Source organism: Actinia tenebrosa, unplaced genomic scaffold (genome assembly GCF_029948245.1).
Source record: "Actinia tenebrosa isolate PJP-AT-01 unplaced genomic scaffold, QUT_ActTen_1.0 PGA_scaffold7__59_contigs__length_16204524, whole genome shotgun sequence".
Lineage (NCBI taxonomy): Eukaryota > Metazoa > Cnidaria > Anthozoa > Actiniaria > Actiniidae > Actinia > Actinia tenebrosa.
This window is the reverse complement of record NW_028292584.1, coordinates 2,203,827-2,230,521: the sequence shown is the minus strand read 5'-3', so window position 1 is coordinate 2,230,521 and position 26,695 is coordinate 2,203,827. Positions and strand designations below refer to the sequence as shown.

At 35.0% G+C, this 26,695-nt stretch overlaps 1 protein-coding gene across 8 annotated transcripts in view; it reads left to right on the top strand.

Annotated features, from left to right (window-relative positions):
- The window catches only part of LOC116288562 (gamma-aminobutyric acid type B receptor subunit 2), a 90,123-nt gene that overhangs the window by 5,775 nt on the left and 57,653 nt on the right, over window positions 1–26,695 (top strand). For 3 of the 8 annotated variants that reach the window (XR_016121787.1, XM_089040553.1, XM_089040562.1), the window contains exons 2-3: window positions 13,385–13,545; window positions 20,994–21,069. The gene's annotated coding sequence lies outside the window, so the exon portion shown is untranslated. Of the gene's footprint in view, window positions 1–9,467; window positions 9,529–13,384; window positions 13,546–20,651; window positions 20,878–20,993; window positions 21,070–25,278; window positions 25,316–25,451; window positions 25,542–26,695 lie in introns of those variants that run through there. The other 5 variants (XM_089040554.1, XM_089040558.1, XM_089040560.1 and 2 more) reach the window with 5 other exon arrangements.

Here is a 26,695-nt window from a genome sequence, read left to right as displayed (position 1 = left end):
CGGAAAAATTAATTTCCGACCTCGCTGGGAATCGAACCCACGACCTTCGGAATTTTACTACCGATCTAGAGATCAGACTTAGAGCAGGCCAGGGTGAAATAGATGTTAGGTCGCGGTAATTATGATGCCAAGATGAGAATATGTGGACCGCGTAGCACTTATGAAATACATGAAGATATAGAAATATAGATAAGTTATAGAGCTTGGGAACGAGGTTATTCCGGGCGAAAGACCCGGAATATAAAATGAGTTGTTTTTATCGTTTTTGTTATTCTAAAATTGTTAATTATACATTTTACTCAGCATTTCGCCTTTGCAGCTGACATTCAGCCTATCCTTGTTTGTGTGCAAACTAAACTTGCCCTACGTCTTTGGTAGATAACATAGCTATGGTCTTGAAAAAAATAAAGTATCATGCTCAACTTCACACAATGAACGACTTTATTATTACTATACTTTTCAGTCTAGCTAATATAAGCAGTTTCCGGCTTAAACGTACTGGGAGTGTTGGCTAATTTTGGTAGCTATCATTTGTTTATCTTTGATCTTGGTCGGATCTTCCAGGTTGTTTTGATTTGTACATCAGATCTGAATGTTTATTTCCACTGGTGGTGGCAACTCATTAATGTTAATCACCTTATACTACATGAATAATAATAATGTAGTACTCGATTGTCGTACGTTGTACGTTTAGAGAATGTAAATACCTGAAGAGGCTTTTATCAAATTGGGTTGGGATGGGTGTTGAGGGGAGGGGAATCCTTAGCTGCAAATATATGGTGGCTTCAAAGTTTTGGCATGCCATCTTCTTGACAGGTTTTATGATTTTATTTTTTTCGAAAATGGTTTTGAGTGCTTCTTTAGCCTCTTTCCTCAAGCTATACTTTCTATTTCTTCCACCGGGCTTCCCTCCCTCCATACAGGAGAGACTCACAGAAAGCGTAGTCATCTCTAGAATTCCGCGTCGTCTTTGCACCCATTGCACCACCAAACCTAGAATTTCGATTTGATTTCGTACTCATGTTGTGGTTTGCATTTATGAGCTGTACTCTAATTGAAATACTGGTTTGATCGGGCTTAGAACTGTCGAGCGTTCAAATTTCCCGCCGCCACCTACCCACCTACCAACCTACTTAAATGCAAAAAAAAAACAAAAAAACAAAAAACAAAAAAAAAACTATGGACATATAACCGCATAGACAAAGAATAAGGATTTGGAATTCAGTCTTAGAATGGCTTCGGCTGTCATTGGCACTAATTTACCTAATGATAGAATCTACTCCTGCAGCCTATTTGACAAATAGGTACATATATACCCTTCCTTGCAATATCCGGTCCTGATTGATTGTACGAGACCCCCCTGGTCGTTTCTCGTGTAATTAAATCATCCATCCGGTATACCGTGAGTATTTTGACGCAAACACAAGCTTTGAAATAAAAACGACGAAAAAGCAAAAGAGTTGCGAGTTTCATCACAATAAACAACCGTTATATTGGAGCAACCAATGCGACTAGGGATTTGAATGAAGTAAGTCAATTATAATCTGATTTAATTAAGTATAATATTTTGAATATGGAAGTGAACTGAGTTTGACAATATTGTATATTGTGGGAGAATTAGTTGCAGCGATGCTAATGTTTAACTTGTGGGAGAATGATGAGAATATTTCATTGCTTACCATTACCAAAATGAGAGAGAGAGAGAGAGACTAACAAAAAAAGACAGAGAGACAGAAAGAAAAAAAAAGAGATAAAGGGAAAATGTAAAAATGAAAGTAATTAAAAAGAAAGAAAAACATGAAAATCAAGAAAAACGAGAAGAAGAAGAAATAAAGAGAAAGAAGAACGCCAAAAGGTATAAAATGATATAAATAAATGATGACTAAATACTTCATTTATGCGTTATCAGTGAATATAGACGGGAGCATTGGATTTTCACAAAAGCCGGGCACGAAAATAAAAATATAACAATTATTGTAAGAAATCTGGAGAGAGGAGAGAGAATAAAGAATAAAGAATAGAGTGTAATATCATTTGAGGCTTTCACGTTTTGACATATTCAGGAATGATGATTTCGGATGAAAGGCGTAGACTTAAAAAACATGACTTTTCGGTTATAAATAATAAAGCCTTCATCAGAATGATGAAGAGAGTGAAGTACAGTAGATGAAGGGACGATAGTGTAGATATAATATTTATGCTAGCCAATATGTTTGTACAAAATGCCTGCATCACTAATATCCGTACCGCAGGGCCGCCAATAAACAACATATCTACATAACAACTTTATCAGTGTTTGCCTGGGAGATGTTTCAGGAACCGCCTGATCGATACCTTGATCATATTCCATCTTGTTTTGCAACGAGAAAGAGATTGCGCTTTAATTACAGGAAGAGCGATATTGGTTTTCTTTGTATTAACGGCGGCGAGAGATCGATCCATTTTTTTTATAGTGTATGCCACAAAAATTATCATTCAACTTCCAAGAAAAATTAAAATCTTTATTGACGGAGTGTTTATAGTAATATTCTAAAAGTGTTTATTTTTTCTTTCTAAATATATGTTTCGATAATTCAATGACATCATCAGTAGTACATACGTTCAAGAATACTCAAAAAGAGCTATTGCGTGTTATAAGATTGATATGGTTGAGTTGTGGGTTCAGTATAGTGAGGCCTAGGGTTCGAGCCAATATACCAGTTTCGAGTTCGAAATCACTGTGTTCCTTGATTACAGACATTCACAGGGTTAACCTCGTATCATTGTTTAAATATTCACAAATACCAACGTAAAGTAAGGAATGAACATCTTCAACAAAACAAACACTTTGAAATTCAGCGGACCATTAGAACACATGAATATTCTGCACAAAATCGAGGCTAACCCTTTGTAAATGAGTCTTTAATCAAGGAACACAGCGGTTATTTGGAACTCGAAAATTGTATATTGATGTGTAGCGCTTCTTTGAGCTCGAGAGTGAATTTATCAGAGGCGTATGAATTTTTTTGTAGTTACTTGCAGAAGACCTTCAAACAAGGTCGGCATAATCTCAATATTCTTAGGCAAAATGTCTTCAAGAAAGAAAAATTATGAATAACTTATTCAATCAGTTAATAAATCAGCGAGAACGAGTGAATTATAGAAAATAAAAAATATATATGAATGAAATTGACGAATGATTAGCTGAAAAAATTAAAACAACAAAAACTTCCGAGTAATACTCTTTAGTAATTACCTTTTTAGTGGTTTGTTATTTTGAAGAACAAAAACCAATATAATTGGTATTTGTTTGTTGAAAAAGACTCGAGACAGCAACTGATTTCTTTGAAAATTCGAGGGGGGAGGAGTTGGTTTTTGCAGAGGGAGAAAAGCCGCAGAATCAGGAGAAAAACACTCGAAGCAAAGGAGACTGAGAAACAGTATGATCCATGATAAATCCAATAATAATTTGAAGATTAAAAATTATCAAAAGTATTATGTACCAAAGTTGGGATTCTCAACCTAAGTCCTAACCTAAAAAAATGCATAAATGCATTTCCACTGTCCGATAATCTTTGCGGGCTTTTGCTATAGAGTCCCGGTCAATAGTCCGATCAATTAGTATGTACCAGCTGCCAATCAATGTTACCATGATGTCAAGTGATTAAGAGAGGGCGTAGCCAGCCGATCACGTGGCGTAAATTATGTTTACGCATGCTCTTTTTCGTTGTCTGCTGTAATTCAAGACAGACGAACTATAAATACTCGTAAAAAAGGATTTCTAGCCCATTTCTAAGCGATTACGACTCCGAAGCGAATATTTCTAAGAATTTTCAATGCATTTCATGGGCAATAGCTTTTTTTGGTTGACTATTCATGATCCAGCTACTGGAGCAGTATTCTGTGAACAAGCGAAGATCTGTAAGGAGAACAGGGTTTCAAGAGCCAGGTTCACGATAAAGCTATATCAACAAATTCATTCAACGTGACTTGTTATTCACTAGAACTTGACAATATAGATATTCTTATAGCCTATATTTACGTACTTAACTGTTTTGACTTTAAAGTCTGCTACAAAGGAACATGAGGCACATAGGGGGCACATACCAATATTTATTTTAAGATTCCATTTGATTTAAGAAGCAAAATAAATAATTTGCTAAGCAAATTCCAGGGTTTGATCTTTGCCGTTCGAAGCCGCAAGCGTTTTATATAACCTCCTTTAATTTCCTTTAAAAGATAGCGATTCATTAAAAAATATTGATAAATTATAAAATCATGAAATGTAAAGCAATTCTGAGATAGGCCTCGATCAAATATTAGCGTGTATTTACGTTTTATATGAAGCAGTTCGATTTTAAAGTGAGTTATAAAACTCCCGTGCGATTGTGTATGTTCGTGCGTGAAAGCTCGATCGTCGCGACAGCGTATTTACGTATGCCAAAATCAGGATCGCAATTGGAATTGGAATTGGAGTGCCAGATTGAGTTATTCGAGGTCTGATAAGTATGGCATTAAAGTTCTGCCTTTTTTGCAAATTATTTCCACTTCTCCGTTAGATTCTTAGAGACTCTGATACTAGTAAACCTTCCCAACCACAGGTAACCCGGTCTAGCCTGCCACCAGGGTCTTGTTAAAGATTTTCTGCATCCATAATGATGAACAACAAAAAGTCTGGACATTTCTCTGGGACCTAGTTTGGAATTTTTGTCATTTTTTCCATAGCAAAAATCAAATATGCCGTATCCAATGAATGAATCAGTAGAAAAAGATAAAAATTGTTTTAGCGAAGTGTTAGTTCTCTCTGTGATGCTCTTGTGGTGAAAAGCGGCTATTTGAGTGCAAATGTTTTAGAGGTTTCTTATCGGCTAGCTGACATTAATGAATATTTTTGAAATACGTCCATGAAGTCAGTTGATCGCACTTTCAGCTTCTGGATCTGTGTCAGGGTATGGCTAACTCACAGATGGAACCTCTTGAAACAATCACTGGGTTGAACAAAACCATGGCATTGTCAAATCACAAATTAATTAAACCCTGAAACAACCTCTGGGCTGATCACTATGTCAGGGCACAACTAACCCACAGATTGAAATCTGGAGCAACCTCGGGACAGATCTAAGTCAGGGAACGGCTAACTCTTCCAGAATAAAACTTGAAAAAAGTAAACGTATGGGTTTATCTAAGTCTAAGGGCGCACCAAGTATAACGGGGATGAACGAAAACTGTGTTCGTCTTTATTTCTTATTTCCATAATGGTTTGTATTGGCGTAAATGTTTGGACAGAAATGACTTTCTTTTTTTAATGTCTTCTCTTTTAAAGAACCTTTGAATTGAACAAACATGATAACAATATTTGGTTTGTCTTTGATTTTAATTTACGAGAACTATATATCAGTCGTTTCGACATGCGATTCATAAATGACAAAAAATGGTTGCGCACGGATTTCAAATTATTATATGAAACCGTGCATTAGCTAGCTTGCTAACTATTCATAATAACTAACTAACTAGAAAACTCAACAAACAGCAAAGATATGTTACCTGAAAAAATATCCTGCGTATAGAGTTTTCTAATTCGTTGTGATTTAAATTTTGAAATTTTTCTACCTCTTTTTTTCATCCTCCTAGTTCTATTGTTTTATGGCAACCCGTTGATTGACCCGGGTGATTGATCATCCAAGCACCTTTTACAATGCACACACGCACTGGATGATGTAAGTTGTCTTCAAAGACTTACATTGAATAAATACCCGGGTCAAAAGAAAATAAAACCAAGACGGTCAATATGAAATAAGTCTCGCAGCCAAGCGTTATTTATTTATTTTTTAACGACGGAAGATCAGCCTTAGGCAACTACAGCTAGGGTCTGCTTGCATGTCCAAGAGTACTTGCTAGTCGACGTTCAATTTAGTTTTGAATTCATCTCCTCTCCTCTCCCATCATCCCGTCTTTCCTATTTCTTTTATCATCTTTTCATTATGTTTTCTCAAATTACTTGATCCTGTTGTAGTGCATTTTATCAATGCAGCAATTTTTTTACAGGAGAAATCTTTTTTTTTTATTTCTCACATAAAAATTTATATTTCCTCCTAAATATGGCTATCGCTAACTCTTGTATTCGAAACATTAATTAAGGTGCGATAACAAATACAACGATAACAAAAAATCCTTATAAATAAACATGGTCTTGAAATTGAAGTCATAAACTCTAGACACTGTTTGGATTTTATATTACATTCTGCTATCCTCAAAATCTTGGTTCTTGCTATATTTCTAGCTATATTTGCGATTCGAAGCCAGATTATTGAAATAACGAGATGAAAAGCTTAAACAAACTATAGTTGGTACTGCAATTTCCATTTTTTCATTGCATTAAACAGCGAGAAAAAAATAGGGATGTCGAAGTTGTCTAAATATGTATGGTTAATAGAAACAACATGTCCAAAATGAAGACGGTGAAGTGAAAGTAGGATATAAGAAGATGGAATAAATAAACGCATGATGTAAGTACGAACACTAAGTAAATCAAGGAGTAAAAATTCAATTTATTATGCACGAATGGATAAATAAAACATGAATCAAGAAATAAAGAAATGAAGAAATAAAAGAATGAATACAGTGATTGATAAAATGCCAACAAAGAAAGTATGACGCAAAGAATAAAAGACTAATAAAACTTTTGTTTTCAACACTTCAAGTATTTTCAAGTGCTAGGAGGAAGATTCTAGCTTCACGTAAGAACAATATAAACATGAAAGCCTTAGAAATCCTTAAATATCCGATGAAATAGTTAAACACAAGCTTCAGGGTGATATAAAGGAGTGGAACACCAAGATAATTAGTTCTCTCGCTACTTCGTGTATTGAAAACGAATATACTAGTAATATATGCGTGACGTTTGCGTGACGCAAACGTTCTTAGTTTAGAGTTTCAAGTCCATGGACCCGGAAACATGACAGGAAGAAAATATTCTCTTGCAGGGAACGCTTGAAGAAAAACTGTGCAGGCCTCGGGCTAAAAAACTAGAATTAAAAATAAAAAACAATAAAGACTTTTGTTCCGTTGACCAATTGACCGCAATTGACCACACCTTTACCGTTAAAAAATATACTACAATAAGTAAATTTTGGTGAAAAGTCAAGGTTCAAAAGAAAAAAAAAAAGGTTCAAGATTGATAAAGAGGCTCAGGTCTTATCATTAACTTTGACCAAGCTTCAGATCAAAATAAGGAAACAAAGCAGTAAGAGGAAATAGATACAAGTTTATTTATTGACCGGCGCGTTGTGGACCAAAAGGACCCACTTTGCGTCCAAGGAAGGAACAAAACTGGATTGTTGTAGGTTCATCTTTGATAACTCTAGCTATTCTTTGAATATTTGAAAGAAAATAGGACGTATTATTTTATTTTATTTGGTGTATTTTATTTTGTTAATTAATTAATCAATTGATTGATTGATTGATTGATTGATTGATTGATTATTGACTGACTGACTGACTGACTGATTGATTGATTGATTGATTGATTGATTGATTGATGATTGATTGATTGATTGATTGATTTGTTAGTTTGTTTGTTTGTTTGTTTGTTTGTTTATTTTTATATATATTTTTTTCAATGAAGATACTTCCATTGCTACTCCGAATGGCTACCGTTTTATTTCAATAGTCGTTCATTTTGCTATTGTTTATAATGATGAGGTTTTCTTCTCCTTTTTCTTCTTTTTTTCCATCTCTTCATTCTTCTTCTTTCTCTTCTTAATTAAATAATAGCATAAGCAGTCGCGGCTGCTTGTTTTCTAGCTTTTCTTTTCTTTTCTTTTCTTTTCTTTTCTTTTCTTTTCTTTTCTTTTCTTTTCTTTTCTTTTCTTTTCTTTTCTTTTCTTTTCTTTTCTTTTCTTTTCTTTTCTTTTCTTTTCTTTTCTTTTCTTTACTTTGCTTTTTCCTTATTACTCGCCTGTCATTACTTGCATTCCCAAGTATCTTATTTTCCTTTTATCAATGCGTGCAAATCCCAAGAACATGCTAGGACTTACGTCAATAACGTTCTTTCTTCCAGCTTCCCCTCTTCTTCTCGCTTGTCATATTGTTGTTTTTGTTGTTGTTGTTGTTGTTTTTAAAGTCAGTAATCCATCTTCCTTTTCCCAAGCAGCTGTTTAACAATGTTTCACTTAATTCTTTTGTCTTTGTATTTTTTTAAATTATTTTCTTGTTCGTAGTTTGATTATATTGATCTTCTAACTAACAAAAGTAACGATGACTTACGTACTACGGCAAGAGTGGTTACGGATCATTCTAGTAGGATATATTGGAAGAGAGAGCAATAGAACAAGACGGCCGGCAAAGTACTACTAACACTCGTAAATGGCTTTCATGTTTTTTTAATTGGCTCATCTCGGAAGCCCCTCGAGTGTTACCACACCTAATGTTTTCTGATCCCGGAACTGAATCTCCACTAATAACCAACCATATCCAAACTAATTGCCCTATAACACTATGACGTCACATGAAAACAATATTTTGCTTTAACGCTAAGAACATTCTAGTTAGTTTCAAACATTTACGCCAATACAAACCATTATTCAAATAAGATGAAATAAAGACGAACACAGGTTGTAAAAAAGGGACAAAACGGCAATAACCTAAAGAAATGCCAAACATTGAATTTTTAGAACCTAGAAAACCAATAATAGCCACCAACTATTGTAGATATTGTAGGATATATAAACATCGGTTTATAAAATGTTTTTAAAGAACACAGACATATCGATATATCAGAGCTATGCATTCAGCTGCAGAGTAAAATGAGCCTAAACTCATATTGTCCCTCGCCATTCTTTCCCCCTTTTAAACAAGCCGTATAATGCCATAGGAATATTGCTAACTTTCCAACTGTATTCTTAAGAGCAAATTTTGGATCATTTTTTAATTATTCCTTTATTTCTATAAGTTTCAAGAACAAGGTTTTCTGCGCAAGCGTTGGATACTCTAATTTAACGAGGCAGCATCTGGTGACTGACTCAGCCAATCATAACGCAATATTTTACCGTTTTTATTCCTTATCTACAAAAGCAAATTAGACCACTTGATATCATTAGCTATCGTTAACAACGTGTGTATTGTCAAATTAACAACTCTATTCACACATTGCATTAGTAATTAATGAGAATACAGTTCTTGTGAAATCACGATTATTCAACGAACTTTCAAAGATATTCTCACTTCAGATTGTCTTTGATGTTTCGCCGTGTTCGCCGCAGCCCACAATATCTAAACATGATAACGATCTGTGTGTCTACTGCGTCTATAATTAATCAAATGATTGGAAACACGTGCCGTTCAAAACTATTTCCTTTCTGGCAAAACCCTATTGTTCCAGTACTTAAAACCTCGCGACAATTTACGTCAGAATACGTTGGTTTGTCGTCAACCTATATTAAGTGCACTTCCATCCGACTTTGACGATAGTTACTTTAAACGTTAAGCCCAGTCTCGTAGCTAGGCTGTGTGTGGCCAGCTTCATATAACTTTGCCTGCTCGATTCAAAAGGTAAGACCAGAACAACTTATTTTTCGACGCCTTACACTCCAATGCCAACGAACAATCTTTTTTCAAATTTTACTGGATGCTGAATACTACTGAATACAGAATGACGCATTACAAGGTTAAAATGTTTAAAAGCCAAATTTAAAAAAAAGGTTTTTTCTCTATTTCTACACTGAAAAGAGATATAATCATAGAGAATACGAATAAAAACACTCCTTTCTACCACCTCTTTCTCTTTTACTCCGACGAAGGACTAGCGTCCGAAACGTCAGTAAGTTTTTTCGTCTTTTCACGGTGTATAATTTACCTTTTTATCATTACTGTTAGAATACGAATGGGTAAAAATATATGTTCCACTTAAGTTGGTCCGTTTTACCACCAAAAGACAGTGATTATGACTCAACACGTTCTCATTTAATAAGAATATCGAGATCCGAAACGCAAAGCTCAATATATATTTCCAGATACACTTAACAATCTTAAGCAATCTCGTCACCCATAGCTAATCCTGGAGGACCGTTGCTTTTGGTTAAATATTATCATTGCTGGTGAGTGAGGGTTTTGTGTGAGATCAATTCTAGTAGTACTCATGTAGATTGTTGGGTTCCACATAACTCAAGGGTTTTCCTTCATCTAGGACGTCGCGACATTAAGCTAACTTTCAATTTGATCGGTGTGTGTGTTATCTGTGCCCTTGCTGAAATCAGCCCAAAGATTGTTCCGAATCCGGAGTTCGATAACATTGAAGGTTGATCATGAGCTCGTGTATAGTTTAATATAATTATTATCTACTAGTTCGATCATTTTCTGCGTATAAGACATGCATAGTTCTGCTCGGCCGCCCTCCATATCTTTACCGTATATGCGGTCCAAAATTCATTGTATTTAATATCAACCGAAAAGAATATTTTCCTTTTTCGCAAAGATTACCTTTCAAAAACGTCACTTAGTTTCACAGATTACTCCTCAGTGATCTGTTAAAACATTGGAAAGCACTAGCTTTAGTCCTTATATAGTTTAACACAATTTAGAAACAATGATAACATTCATATAATATTCTACCTATGAACATGTGAGACACTGATTTACATGGATGTCAAATCCTGCAATCAAGGAAGCGACTCTTCAGTATTGCTACAACTGTCGTCAAGAGGATAGGGAGAAAAACAACACGATAGGAATGTTGGATGAAGAGGGAAACTAAAAAATAACGACGAAGCATTTCAACTTTCATAGCTACTACCCTACTCTAACTCATAATAATATATCCTAACCTAATCTACTTTACTCTCTGATTCTACTTACCCCACCCTGTTCTACCTTCCCCTACTTATCCTACCCTATATTTTTTACCCTACACTACACTACCTTTCCCTACCTTACCCTACCCTACCGTAATTTAATCTCACGGCTACTCTATTCTACGTACCTTTCCCTGCCCTCTCCCTGACTGCTTTACCATAAGACGTCACATATCATTTTAAACATTTTTAGACGAATCTACGAAGTTCTATTCATCTTAAACGTATTCCTTTTGAGAAGATTCTAAGCACTTATCATTCGTTAATACAGCCCTATTAAGTGCACCTTCTTTATCCATGACCTTCACCAATACTATTATACAAATTGCTTTCTTCTTAACCGAAAGCTTAATCATCTCCAACAGATTTATCCACTATAGTGTAAATACTACAGATTGTTTTGACTATCACAAGTGTGGTCGTATTTGTATTCGTGTTATAGGCTTAAATGTGTTATGATTGAGGTCACTACAACGATTGGATAGTACGTTTATATATATATATCCACTGATGGTCATACATCAAAAAGTTCTAAACATTGTTTTGTTTATTTAAGGACTTTTGGTTGTTTTGGATAATATTGTGGTGTAAAGAAGCCGACACTTAACGGTGAAAAAAAATAGAGAGAGAAGAGAAGAGAAGAGAAGAGAAGCAAAAAAGGACGGACTATCAGAGCAGAAGCATTGTGTTCATTTGAGCATTAATGATGTTATTTATCATTGATATTTTAGAATAATTAGATGCTAGATTGAGGAAAATCCTAAATTAATGAATCTGGAAACAAGGAAAACAGAGGCATTTATAAATTTGAATTAGTTCTAACTGAGCCGGTTTCTTATTTTGTTTCATTTTGCAGATAATAATTTCCAGATTGAATGTTTTTTACGTTTTTCACTTCATGCGACAAGCCATCATTTGTTAACTTATAAAGTCCATTTTCCAAAGATACAATCGGCGTTGTCTTCATTAAGACTTTAATTTGATGTAATTAATATAACTAATAATGGTAATTGACCTAGGGATTTTACTTTATTTTTTGCAGTTGGCGCGGCTTTTTATAACCAACTATCGTTAATCTTTACCTCATACACGAATGAATTGACAGAATTAGTTCTTTAAAACAAGCATTATAAATCTTTGTTGGTTTTCTTGTAGTTTTTCTTGGGGGGGGGGGGGGGGGGGGGGAGGAGATTGTGTAATGTTCGTCAAAAAATATAAACATAAGGGGTTTTGCTTTTTCATTCGTTCGTTCTTTCGTCTGTTGTAGCCATCTCATCCCGAATCAAAAATCGTATATCGCTTTTTATAGTGATCATCTGGAAAAGAAGAAAAAAAAGCCAACTACAACTACAACTGAATATAAATATAAATGGTCATTTTGAGAAGGTTATAGAAGAAGAAGGATGGAGAGTAATATTAAGTGGTCATCCGTAAGACTTATCGGTTCATCCATTGACTTGAAAGAAAAACCATTAAGTCAAACCGAATTTGTGAAGTACTAAATTAATGCGAATGAAATAAGTACAGTAACCCATATGGTTAATCCGTGTAGGATGACCATGAAATAGTGACAGCGGCGGGAACCCTAGCTCTTCGCCACCAACATTCACTTCAATAGCTGTTTTACCCTTTACAGAAAAGCTATTCTTTCCATTAATCGTAAATATGAAGTCTTTTTCACCAGTATTCAAAAATTCGGTAGATTTGAAGGATTTTTGGCTCTTGGTGATAACGGTTTTGATTGGTTATCTAATCCTGACATCACGATCAACTGATATTCTTATTAGTTCGTTAGTTAAGTCTATGTAAGATAGCCGCATACGTCCGTGTTGTACTGAGCTGCCGTGAATATTCATTATGACAAAAGGAATCAAGGAATACATGATCATTTGAATAGGGAAAATAGGAAATGATAAAACTAAAGCAATTTTTTGTTTTGTCAGACTGTCGATTTTGTTTAATTTTTGGAGCTCATGCCATTTTTCTCTGTAGTTCTCTTTCTGTCGTTCTCTCATGTCTGTCGTTCTCTTTCTGTCGTTTTCTCTTTGTCTCCCCCCCCCCCCCCCCCCCCCCCCCTCTCTCTCTCTCTCTCTCTCTAAACTGTTTATAATATACGGCTTTCACGTAAAGAAGTTGTAAAACTTATGGAATTACCGTATGTATTTATGGAAGTGAATCAATCAATCAATCAATCTCTCTCTAGCCCTAGTCTTTTTCTTCTTCTTTTCTCTCTTTCTTCTCCTTCGTTCCTCTCTCTCTCTCTCTTTTCTTTCTCTGTCATTTGTTCCTTCATTTTTCGACGACAAAAAACAAATGACAAACAATCAAAGCCCCAAAAAAACATTCAGCACAATATATAACAAACTTTGAGACTTTCCGTTCTTACCGGAAATTCAGTTCGCATTTAGAGCTTAGTCGAACCCAGTCGTGGTTGGTTTTCAATGCTAGCTGTCAAGCTCAATTAAGACCGTATCGGGGTTTATGTCAAATACTCGATAGCAGCTTAATACTGAAACCGTATATATTGATTAATTGTTTTTGCTGGTTGAACTTTTCAGTCAACTGTCTCGATATTTCAATATCAAAACGCCCAAACCGCCACTGAGCCCAATATCAGGAATTTTCAAGAGAGCGGCTACATCTAGAAGCGAACAGAAACCACAACAGGAGAGAGGCTTAAAAAACTGACCTCGCCAAAACAAGTAATAGAGTACAGAAGGTAAGAAATAATCAACAAACTACCAATTTCCCAATAATAAATGTTGACTTTTGTATTTTTTAGTATTAGCTTTTTTGACAAGCAAATGGAATTGGATTTTCGCTTTTTTTTTATATATATATATATATATAACGAAAATCTACTAGTGCTCAAATACTGTTTACTGGCCGGAAATTTGAAAAAAAAAAAAAAAAAAAAAAAAAAAAAACTGAGGGCAATATTTTTTTAAATGGCAATAGTATTCTGCACATCATTCCATGTTCTGTGAACATTTTAGCCCCCAAAGAACGAAATGTATAGTAGCTTGTAAGATTACCAGTCAACGGTATATTCAAACGCTACAACTTCTGAAATTCTTGAAGAATTTCATTATATTGGACGTTTACGACTAAGGGATGATTTCTAGAAGAATAGGGAAATAAGAACAATATGTTTGGATTAGATTTCGGAATAGAAAAAATAAACGTGTTTTTGTTTGGGAAACAGCCCCACGAAATATCTGTTCACTGTAAACAAAAACTAATGCAGAAATCGTTTAAAAAAATGATTGATGTGTGAAAAAAGTTCAAAAAAAAAAAAAAAAAAAAAAAAAAAAATCCAAGACCGTGTATATTTATTGCTCCTATGCACCTATCTGTGATTTTTGTCTTTTCATTCGTTCTCTCTTGTCTCTCTCTCTCTCTCTCTCTCGCTCTCTCGCTCGCTCGCTCGCTCGCTTGCTACATAAAGCGAACATTACTTTGATTATTCATTATTGAAATCAAATCGATCGTCATTTTTCTTAAAACCCTAAGGCCTTAAGAGAAAGAAATAAAGTAGGAGGAGTTCCTAAGCGAGAGGCTTTTAGATGTCAGCAATTGTCACGGCCAGAAAATAATACAAATAGAAATCGCGGTGTTTTCTTGAGGCCATTTTGCCATGTTAATGCTTTTTGCTCTGGAGAGTCGTTTTATAATGTAATTGATATTTTACGAGCTTTGAAAGTGTCAATACTATTAGAGTAATGGGCTCTGATGTTTTTACTTAAGCACACACGTTACTAGCCAGTCTTACCACGTTTTGACTACTCCAAACTCTACTTATGCATTCGGCATGACCTGCTTCTGCTTCTGCTATAAGAATTTTTTTAAGACCAAAGAAAAAGAATCGGACTTAACGTGGTTTGAAAATTTAATCAATCTGGTACAAAAACCAGTGAGTAAGTGATGTTAGGAAGATAGGCGGATTGTATGTGAAGTACAATATTAATAAATTTGCTTGGCTTCTCTAGAAAACTCATTATTTTAATCAATGACACTTATTAACCAGGTCAAAACAAACATGAAACTCAGAAAACTCTTTTTAGTAGACTGAACAGAAAAACACTGAACATTAAGAAATATCAGGAAATATTGGGCAAAGTTTTCTTCTTTAATTTCGCTTTCTTTTTTCACAGTTTCATGATATATTAAATATATATGAATATTAAAATATATATGTATATATTTGTTTTATTTTATTTATCTTAGTCTTCTCTTAAAAATATGTTCTTGTAATGCAAATTAAAAAAAACTTGATCATAAAGAAATTACCTTTCTTTAGCCTTGCTATTTTTAGAGGCTAGGAATCCATACAGGGAGATTTTCCCTAATTACAAAATCTCGATTGGTTATACTAGTGAAGGGAAAAGTCGATGATCGCTGTTGAAACACATATTCGTATGTTGTTTTGAAAAATGTTCTCAAAATTTAGGTTTGTTTACAATAATTTCGACACTGATTCAATGTTCTTTATAAACATTTGTTCCTTTATTTAGGTTTTTCAAACCACAATGTGGAATTTTGCGAATGATTTTTGGTGGTGCTTTAAACCCACTAAATTTCTTTTCTTTTCTTTTCTTTGTTTAGTTCCTTTTTTCCCCCCAGTAATATGTTATATATTCTTATATATTTATTTTTGATTTGATAGCCCCTCCTTCTTCCTTTTTCTTTTCTTTTCTTTGTTTAGTTTCTTTTTTTTTTCTCTTTTTCCCAGTCATATATTATATATTCTTATATGTTTATTTTTGATTTGATAACCCCTCCTTCTTCCTTTTTCCTTCTTTTGTCTCTCTTCTGTTCGCCTTATTTCTTACTTTATTTTTTCTTTTGTTTCATTCATTTTTTTTTCTTCTTTTTTTTCTTATACTAACTAATTTCATATTCCCTCCATTCACTTACATTTCATCCATTTCTCATACTTTAGCTTCATTTTCTTTGACATTTAGTCTCACGGCTTTCACGTACGTATCAGAACTTTCTTTGTTTATTTACTCTCATTCCTAATTTTTTTGAACTAAATTTGACCTTCCTCTACACTTCCAATTTCAAGTTCAAACCATATCTAGTGTATCTAAAACTCTTAACATAGTTAGCGTGTGTTTAAGACTGTGTAATGCCAATATAGCTTGGTCATACCCATCAACCAAGACATAATGTCTAGGACAAGATTAAAGACTAAAAGAGCTATTTACCTTGCGTCGGAGTAAATGCACGAAGGGATATAGGTAAGCAGAACATCGTGGAGCTAAAGGGAACAAGCGAGTAAACTACTAGTCTGAGCTGGTTGTATAGACTAATGCATAGAATAGTAGTAGTAGTAGTAGTAGTAGTAGTAGTAGTAGTAGTAGTAGTAGTAGTAGTAGTAGTAGTAGTAGTAGTAGTAGTAGTAGTAGTAGTAGTAGTAGTAGTAGTAGTAGTAGTAGTAGTAGTAGTAGTAGTAATAGTAGTACTAGTAGTAGTAGTAAAGATTTGAAATAACCTACACGATAACTATATGCATCAAGTAGCAGTAGTTTAGTGACTGTACTGAGAAGAATGGTTATTGATATTGAAAATCAAGCTCGTACTTTATTTTAGTAATTTGCGTTATTACTGACAATGTAATCTCAGTATGAGTCATGATCAGATAGTACACGATAAATCAAGGTAAAATCAATAACTGTCTTCTCTTAAAAGAATTATCCTTGGTTGCTTTGACTAATATTTACAAAGTTTTCCAAGGAAATCTAAAAATAGTAAGCGTTATAATGACCGAATATTTAAAAAATTAAGATAAATATAGATTTAAGAATTAATTTTTAAACTAACTTAGTTGACTGCAAAAAAAAATTTGATTTAGCAGCTATAGCATCTAGAAGGCTGTGAAACCTTACTTCATAGAAAAAGAGATAAACAATTCTGTACATAAAATTAATAAATGATACCAAGAGTTTCAAAAGGTATCTGAAGCTAGTGATTCCTCTTTAAATAGACAGACGTTTATTCGATATTTGCACTAATTTGGAATATTGGACGTCTCCGTTACTTAGTTCAGTCCAATACACATCTCGTAAAAGGATAATAAAATTGATAAATCACCATATATCGTTGCTTTTTGTTCTTCTCAAACATGTAATTCGATCGAGAATTTTCGATGAGGAAAACACAATAGAAATCATGACTGTGAAAAACACTACAATATATTAAAACACTCATTAATAATTCATAAGCTTATGGTCCAATTGGAGCCACCATACACGTCACGTGCATGAACCTTTATACCCGATAAAGTCCTCTTCATTAGTATTCAAGTGATTTTATATAAAGACCACTCGAATACTATGAGGATGACTTCATCAGGGATGAAGTATGCATCCAAGTTTAGATGAAGACATAGAGCTTCATCAAGGTCATAGTCAAACCTAATGATCTTCGACTAACGTGCCTGTCTTTGCCTTGGCACTACGCCTCGTGCTTTTATACCTGATAAAACACTCCTACTCGTTTTTTAAACACTACATATTCCATTTTCCATTTTCGAGTTTGGAGTCGCATAGCAAAACTAGAACTTTGCGCGGCAACTCCAACCTCAACTTGGAAAACTATTATTCGTGGTCACTGAACGGAACTGTAAATTGGAGTATTTTGATATAGAATCATGTCATATGCCATATAAAAACTGTGCGGCTCGAGTTTGTAAATCGTATAACCTGGGCGGAACTCACAAATCAAACCCTGAAACAACCTCTGGGCTGATCTAAGTCAGGGCATGGCTAACTCAGATCAAACCCTGAAACAACCTCTGGGCTGATCTAAGTCAGGGCACGGCTAACTCACAGATCAAACCCTGAAACAACCTCTGGGCTGATCTAAGTCAGGGCACGGCTAACTCACAGATCAAACCCTGAAACAACCTCTGGGCTGATCTAAGTCAGGGCACGGCTAACTCACAGATCAAACCCTGAAACAACCTCTGGGCTGATCTAAGTCAGGGTATGGATAACTCACAGATCAAACCCTGAAACAACCTCTGGGCTGATCTAAGTCAGGGCACGGCTAACTCACAGATCAAACCCTGAAACAACCTCTGGGCTGATCTAAGTCAGGGCACGGCTAACTCACAGATCAAACCCTGAAACAACCTCTGGGCTGATCTAAGTCAGGGCATGGCTAACTCACAGATCAAACCCTGAAACAACCTCTGGGCTGATCTAAGTCAGGGCACGGCTAACTCACAGATCAAACCCTGAAACAACCTCTGGGCTGATCTAAGTCAGGGTATGGATAACTCACAGATCAAACCCTGAAACAACCTCTGGGCTGATCTAAGTCAGGGCACGGCTAACTCACAGATCAAACCCTGAAACAACCTCTGGGCTGATCTAAGTCAGGGCATGGCTAACTCACAGATCAAACCCTGAAACAACCTCTGGGCTGATCTAAGTCAGGGCATGGTTAACTCACAGATCAAACCCTGAAACAACCTCTGGGCTGATCTAAGTCAGGGCACGGCTAACTCACAGATCAAACCCTGAAACAACCTCTGGGCTGATCTAAGTCAGGGCACGGCTAACTCACAGATCAAACCCTGAAACAACCTCTGGGCTGATCTAAGTCAGGGCATGGCTAACTCACAGATCAAACCCTGAAACAACCTCTGGGCTGATCTAAGTCAGGGCACGGCTAACTCACAGATCAAACCCTGAAACAACCTCTGGGCTGATCTAAGTCAAGGCATGGCTAACTCACAGATCAAACCCTGAAACAACCTCTTGGCTGATCTAAGTCAAGGCATGGCTAACTCAGATCAAACCCTGAAACAACCTCTGGGCTGATCTAAGTCAGGGTATGGCTAACTCACAGATCAAACCCTGAAACAACCTCTGGGCTGATCTAAGTCAAGGCATGGCTAACTCACAGATCAAACCCTGAAACAACCTCTTGGCTGATCTAAGTCAAGGCATGGCTAACTCAGATCAAACCCTGAAACAACCTCTGGGCTGATCTAAGTCAGGGTATGGCTAACTCACAGATCAAACCCTGAAACAACCTCTGGGCTGTGTCAGGTTTTTAGTAATCATACGTAGAGTATAGTAAGATTTCTTCTTTTTTTTATTTTTTTGCTCTTCGTTATAAGAGAAATACAAGAACAGTAAGTGCAATGTTTTGTGGATATTTAGATAAATAACACTCGTAACATTTCACAATATATTGCAGAATTTCTTTAGTGAAATCAAAAGCAGTTTTTTATTCTGCAATATATTGTGAAATGTTAGAAGTGTTATTTATACATAAAGGTCTCCCGCTCATATTTTATCTATTACTTAAAAATATCTCGAGTGAGTTTTGTTTTCGATTTCGATGCACGTCGACAATGATCTAAGTCAGTTAAGTTCAGCCTCTGAAATGAGACCAAGATGGTATTTCATAAAAAGCCGCTTCCATCATCATCATCATCATCATAATAATAATATTAATAATAATAATAATAATAATAATAATAATAATAATACAATAATAATAATAATAAAAATAACAATAACAATGATAATAAAAATAATACAATAAAAACTATATAAATTCAAAACGATTGGGCAGCTTCCTTTTGTGGTTTCTAGGATGCATAATACCCGGCGAAGATGCATCGAAACTTCATAGAAACTTGCGGAAGATAGTTTATGCTAATGAGTCATCAGTTAAAAATGTCGTCGAGCCGGGTCCAAGGCCTACGCGATTGCACCGAAAGCAAGTATGAGTACAAATCATTGAACCAAATACCGCATTAAAGATCACAATATGATTGGTTTATTTAGTGATCCCGCGTGGAGTATCCGCACACCAACTGCGTGCTGTAAACCAGAGGCATGTCTAATCAGTACAGAACTTACATAGGCGAGCGGTAGTATTGAAGGAGAAATTTTTACAGTCTTTTATTACCTTAACATTTGTGAAATTGGGAACTTCTTGAACTGAAAAAAAAATCATAAATATATGGCAAAACATTTACAAACTTGAGCTTGGCGCACGCAGAAAGTGCGTTAATGTATGGGCTTTAAGATCCTTTAAGGCATTCCTCAAGTTAATGGCAATACTTTACGCAGCTTTACGGTTTTATTAAACCACCGCAATTTTGAATTTTCCGCCAGACGTACTTCCATCAATTTATTCATTCTTCTGCCCATCTATAAGATAATCATTTATTGTATTAATACAAATTAATGTCATTTTTTGGGTCTATTCATCTTTTTATCGATATATCGATTTATCTTCTTCTGCTTTTTTTTTTTTTTTTTTTTTTTTTTTTTTTGTAAGAGAGTGAGTTTTGTAACTATATTCCATGAGAAGTTGTACGAATCAATACCCTCCTTGGTATACCAGCACTAACTTGATTACTATTTGCAGAAACATTCAAACTATTCTTGAAGTCAAAAATTGATCTGGATTTCGTGCGAAGGTACACGAGAGCGGGTTACTTGTCACTGTGAACTGTCACAAAATATAAATCTAATCTTTTCGACATTAAATGTAAAATGACGAAGGAAGGAAGCTGTAGATCAAAATATTTTTTAAATTCAGCCCTTGCTTATCTCGTAATCCATTTCTCCTCTCCTCTAATTCGGCTGGCCTCTTTTTCGTGTTGATACCAGTCCTGCTCGTCTTACTACAGATATACGAATCGCGGTTCTGTTAAAATGAACTGTAGAATAATCGACAGTAGTGTTAAAGTGCTTTCTCCCCCTCAGTCTGCTATTGAATACATCGATTCACTGATCAAACACAAAACATTCAACCAAGGCTGCACCGTTCAAAATTGAATCTACTTTTCAGCCTCGATTGAATGCTTTGTCAGTTGACCAGGGAACAAAAGTATGGAAGGTGGTGACTATTCCAAATTTCTGCTTCATGAGCAACTGCCGCCATTTCAATAATCCATAAAGATATCGTTAATATCGCGTTTCCGGTTCGAAAATAGCAATGTGTCGACAAGGCGTCGAAGCTCCTGGTCTTTGAACACTGTATAAGCTGATGTAAAACAAAGTCCTGCTACTTTAGGGTACTTTACACTGCACTTTAGACTTGATGCCGGAAAAACATGATAATTTTTTGACTTCTGTTCAATTTAGATGTTCAAAAAATATGTTTTTCTGCTCTCTTTTTTTCTTGAATTAGATCAAAGCTGTGATCAACTATGCCAGACTGGCATCTTTTGCTAGGAGCATTTTTGGACTGCCTCTACTAGTTAAAGGTTAGTAATTCATACACAAAGTATTTGATGTAGTATGTTGTCTTTTAAAAGACCTTAGATAGCCAATCTTGGGTCTTGGATTTCCATGCGTGCTAGATTACACGTTATGCTATGGTTTTCAAAATTTCAATGGATAACATGGTTAGGTTGTCCTCAGAAATGCACTTAATTTACTCTACTGTCCAGTAATTTTTAGAAATCTTCAGTTTTATAGCAGCTTTCGTATTTAGTAGGGGAAAGCGTTAAGTTTTGTAAAGCCTTCAAGCGACTAAATCACGAATCAAATCCTAAAACGACCTCTGGAGCTCTCTGGGCTGATCAAAGTCAGAACATGGCTAACTCACAGATACTAGAACCCTGAAAAAACCTCTCTAGACTATACAAAGTCAGGACATGGCTAACTCATAAATCGAATTGCAATTTAGCGTGTTAGGTTTTGCTGAGTGAGAGAAACCAGAGAAAATTCTCGAATGAAAGAAGGGACGAAACAAACTTTACTCACATGTGATGCGGAATTCAGGAATGAAACTCAGATAGGAGAGTCGAATGTTGTACCGATACATCAGCACCATCCATTCCCCAAGTACCATTGATTCCCCAAGTGTGAAACTTTAGGTTGAAACTTAACAAATACGTACCTATGCACTTTAATCGAATAGGACTGTTGATCAGATTATATTGCAGATATAAGAGAGACTTGAACCCTTTAGCTTGGCTTAGAGAATCTAGGTAGCATTGTTTTAAGGAGAAAGGAATACAGTCACTTTAGAGAAGAGAGATGGTCGCATACGACAGGTATGATATTACCCAAGATACCATCAACTGTAGGTGACATGTGTCTTGATCGCTTTAGACAGGTAAGATGGTCGCAATGTACAGGTCTGGCAATGTTTCGGGAAATGTAATAGCTTAAAGAGTGTTTTAAGGAATAATGAGATACTTTATTTAACGAGGGTGGCACGTAATAGTATAAAAATACTAACAAACCTGTGGCCCTCAAAAACTATGCATTAATTACAATATACATGAACCAATAAAATCCCTTATGTAGAAAATTACTTAAAATATCAAAATAGTAAAAATATGATACAAAAGCCATAGCTACAGTAAATAAAGTGTGACTGTACGAAAAATGAATATTGAGAAATTAATATATTATCAATCAAATACGTGGTCGCCTGGATTGGGCATGACCGTATGGTCGCAAACCAAAGGGGTGGCATTTGAATTAGGGTTAACGAGAAGAATGCGGTCGCCTTAAAATAGATAGTCGTATATAAGAAGTTGGACATTGTTTGAGAGACTCCTAATACGAACACGTGTCGTTTTAGAGAGGAATCATAGACAAAATCCCATTAAATAGTGTTTGTCTAGCAGGTGCATCTATTTCCTAATTCAACAGCCATCGGTAGATTAAGACCAATATTTATCCCCACAAAGCGTCTGTGGTCTTAGTTATTTCGCCTGAGTGATATTTCCAATAATATTTTCTTTTCATGAAGATACATACACCCACCAAAACCTGATCAGCTAGCGTCTCTGTTTTGTTATCTTACAAGCGGCTGTACTTATGCCTTCAGGCATTTCATTGTAGCTATTTTGGCCCCCATCTGCGAACCACAGAAACATTGTCAAACAGCACGTACATTGCAAAAAAGCTATCTCATTAATATTTAATGTCCATCGATTGCGCATCCATCTAATCTTGTTTACTTAACGGGCGGCTTATATTTCAAATGTAATTAAGAGACTTTTTGAAGAGATTTGTCGTGGATAGATGAGGTATTCTAGCCATCAATCCTATGGGGTTTTATCATCATAGATTTACAAGAAATAGAAAAGTAAAACGCCTTTGTCGGCGATGAACTGACATAATTCTTGATGACGTTCTATATATTGCATGTTGCTTACAATATGTATTGAGTTGATGATGATGATGATAAATGTCATCATTGATTTAGATTGCTTATTACTCCTGATACTTACTTCTTTGTTGCATTGCAGATTATATCTTTTTTCCTTTATTTCAATAATCATCAAATCTGAGTTTTCCCAACTAGTTTAAATTGTTCATTTGATAAACTATTTTCGAAAGTGAACATCATTATGCTTATTTTTCAATTCATTATTGAATCAATATCTGTCTTCTATTTTGATTATATTCCGCTATCCATAAGTATTCCATTAAGAATTTTTTTCTCAGTAAACGAATTTAGATGGCTCTATACATTTCTATACTGTATATTCACGATTTTTTCATATAGTATATAATACTAAAAAATGTACCGTGCTTAGTAAGCTTTAGAAGAAAAAAAGAAAGAAAGAAAGAAAAGAAGAAGAAGAAGAAGAAAAAAACACAAAACAGTCGGAATCAGTTTAGCTAAACCTTTGATGATGTTCTTCAATATTCAAAATTGAGTTTTTGATGCTTGAGAGTACATTTTGAAACCCATTTGCTACAATAGCACTTTGACCAGTTGTTCCTGTGTTGTATATTAGAATAAGCATGGTTAAGTGTTTGATTGTCACTGATTAAAAGCCTTTTTGGTAACAAATGTTGGGCTTTGCCTACGAAAAGCATCAGTAGATTCCTTGTGTAGTTATCCAATTCTGCACTCGCAAAGCAATTAAGTCGGGAGAATATTGCAATTGGTCGAAGCCAATGGCGCGGTGAAATGCTTTGGGATCAAACGATTGATACAACGGACGAGAATTTACTTCGAAGTTTATTTACGTTAGAAAGGATTCAAGATTTGTTCACTAATCAGTTGTGAAGGTTTTGCTCTTGAAGAATATATTGGATCAACGCGGTAAGTTTACAGCGGCTGCACGACAAAGAAGTATTGCTTCACAGATTATATTATTTTTATTACAAAATAGGGGTTTTGAACAAACTAATTCAGTAATATTTATCGTATTTGATAGTGATCCAGACAACGATATGTCGTTTCTTCTCGCATGAAGTATATTTGGAGTAATCACGTCTCTTGTCTAATATTCGAACTATTTGCGGAGTTTTTATTTGAAAAAAAAGTACTTGTACAACTGATTAAGCAGTTGAAGTAGCAGACGCAAGTATCCCTCATTACAAAACAATTCAGCAGTCATTTCCTAAAATAATTATTTTTTTCATCTGGCCGACCTTTATTACTGCTATAAGGCTGTCAAGAACCGCTTTTGTCGCATTAAACCTCATTAATCTGAAACCTCGGTTTAAAAAAATATATTGTCCATAAACTGAAGAAATTTTCATTAATATTAATTAAAAAAACATCATTAATTGAAAAAAGTTATTTTTCAAGTGTTAGCGACTTTCTTTTTGTTTTTGGATAAAATCGGAATTCGATTTTAACGGTTTTTAAATTTTGATTTTCAGTCTTGTGATGGAAACTACGAAAAAGAAAAACTTTACAACCTTAGCATAGAGTTTGAACTGATCATATAGGCAATAACTATTTTGTGTTTAAAATATTGCTTTAATCAGTCGTTTGCATAACATCAGTATTTTTTGATTCCATATAATTACAGAAAAAAGTATTTGTGTTAGAGTATGATCTGTTTATTATGACTTTGCTCTTTTGGCTCGAAGTAGTCAGAATTACTCGTTGTGTTGATTGATATCCTACGCTAGCCCTGTTTATAATGAACAACAGGTCAACAATATAATAAGCAATCTCACTAGTACAACGACAACTGACCAAAAACACAGACTGTAAAATATACGTAGGCCTTCAAAAGTTGTTTCGCAGTCGATGCTATCAGAATGAAATAGCAAAAGACACGGTCGCCATGGTTGAGAAAGATAGCGGATCTACCACCAATGAAAAGTTTTTCGTTCAACGTAGCCAATATGTCGCTTGTGATATGGCATCACACTAAATTAGACTTGGAATTATCTAGGGGATGCCTGTTGTCCAACATGGTATTTATGGTAAACATCAAATGTAGTGGTTATTTTAGCTAATCTGAAGTTCAATTCAAATCCGAAACTCTCCGTGACCTCCCACAATCGTTCGCACCATGAGGTGTTTACCAATTTTGCTCTGAACTTCGGGAAGAAATTCAACTGTGTTTACTCACTCCGCGATTAAATAATCTATTCTAAAAATGACTATTTCTAATAATAAACTAGTATTACAAGATGCTGATGCACGTTTCAGATGCTGCTTTAAGCAATCATATGGTTTTTTTCCGGGCGATTATACCAGAAAAACCTAAAATGAAGTAGTGTCCTATAGTATAGGAGGTAAGCAAAACACTGACCAAAATGTAATGGGCGGGTGATTTTAATACGCAGTTATCTAAGTGTTTATTTTACAACACATCTTGGAAGTCAAAAGAAATTGAAAATTAAATTGAAAAGATTTTTGTTCTTCTCGTAGGCCTGTTGTTTTGTGCCCGGGATGGTGCTCTAGGGTAAGGTGTATATTAGCTACTACTACTTACAGAAGAGCATATGTGAAAAATATCAAGTAGGAAAATTTGCTATTGATACCATTACTTTGAGCATTTATTGTCTTATTTAGTTTACATTTTGCAAAATCGCTGAACAAACGAATAAACAAATAAATAAATGAAGGAGTATAAAATGGATTGCTGGATGGATGAATGATACATTTAACGAAAACGTTTGGTAAATTTGCTTTAAATAGTAAATAGTCTGCTGCCAAAAGGAGTCACTATAGTTACTATAGTATAAATAATAATTGCACTTAATCTATTAGGGGATTTATAATTAGAACAATTTGTTAGTAAAATTTCAAAAATCTTACCTAGCTGCAAAATTGGTCTACAGACCTCAAGCGCGGTATTTTTCATTACTATAATCTATCAATTTATGCGGCATCTAAACCCGAATAACCACTGTACAGAATTTTTCAACTAGATGCTATCAACGTAAATATGTCTCTTATAAGATAGATATTTTTTTTAATTGCTTGAAAAATTTGACCGTAATAGGTTTCGTAAGATTAAATTATTTCCTAACCATCCTTAGTTTGCACTTTTACCCGCTAGGATTAAGAAGAGCTCTATGAATCCATAGTTAATTGAGGGGACTATTATTAACTATGATGAAAGTAATACGCCTACTTCAACCTTGTTCTAGTGTTTATTTGCACCCGCGAAAGAGCCCGTGTTGGTACTCAAAAATACTTAGAGGATATATGACCATATATATTCAAAAATAACTCTAACGAGTAGTAATAGGAGACAGTTTGTAGATATTGATTGATGTAAACATAGGGTCATCCATATGTTTGTTTATCGATTACTATAAAAACACAGCGGCTATAACAAACATGTAGTATAGCCGAAGGTTCGGAAAAGCTCTGTTATCATATATTATTACAATATTTTACCCATAGTTTTTCTATTAATGAATATCAATCTATTAGATATTAAAATCATTGCCTGTTAAGAGGGTTACAGTGAAAGGAATGCCTGTTAAGAGGGTTACAGTGAAAGGAATTACTCTGTGTGCTATCTGAGCCATGAAATGTGTCTCTGGATTTGTAATTAGAACGGTTTTCGAAAAACTCGTATTCATACGCCTGCGTACACTGTAGCCGTATACTACCGTAACGGTAACCGTAACCAAACGTTGCGATTGGATGGAAAAATAAAT